Below are 742 nucleotides of genomic sequence, written 5' to 3'. Positions count from 1 at the left end.
TTTTGTCCAGTGCACGTTTGACAGTTGTAACAGTTTGTCTTGTACTGTATGCACAGGTCTCATTTCCTTCCTTCCCCTGCATCTTGTGCATGTAGTACTGCTAAATAACGTTTAGGTTCTCTTGGTCAAATTCAGTATTTAACAGTCTCTCTGATTTCTGGAAGCTCTGGAAGTGGACCTGAAAAAATATGCAAGGAAAATGTACCCGTTTCACCGCACTTGAATATACAATAATGAATGATACAAATGCAAGACTTTAAGCATGAGCTTTCTTTGCTCATCCCTACTAACAGCTATAATACTATCCAACTGTTCAGTGACATACCCTGTGTCTTTGTTTATATGAAGTATGTGTCTAATTTTTTTACAAAATTGAAAAGTATCAATTTAGTTGTAGAAACATTTGCAAAGACCAATGTATAATCTCTGAAGATCTGCATCGCTTTAGTAGAAAAGATAATAAAATATTCCCATTTTTATTTTGGCAAACTTTCTTCTGTGGTATTTTGTTATTGGAGAAGGTAACAGGGATGTGGATTGGAGGTCATCAACCTTGTGACTTTGAGTATATGCATTCTAAATGTGGGTTAAAAAGAAGGCACATTTGGTTTGGGCAGTTAATATTCTTGGATATAAGGTAGTACTGTTACAGACTCGGTTAGATTTAAATCTTTAAAACAATGCTTGGGACCTTAGGAGGTAATTTAAGGAAAAAGAAAAGACAAAATATGCATGGAAGATT

The sequence above is a fragment of the Melanerpes formicivorus genome, unplaced genomic scaffold (assembly GCF_026170545.1).
Source record: "Melanerpes formicivorus ecotype bairdi unplaced genomic scaffold, bMelFor1.0.p_v2 SCAF_7, whole genome shotgun sequence".
In the NCBI taxonomy this organism is placed as follows: domain Eukaryota; kingdom Metazoa; phylum Chordata; class Aves; order Piciformes; family Picidae; genus Melanerpes; species Melanerpes formicivorus.
This window is presented reverse-complemented; position numbering follows the sequence as displayed.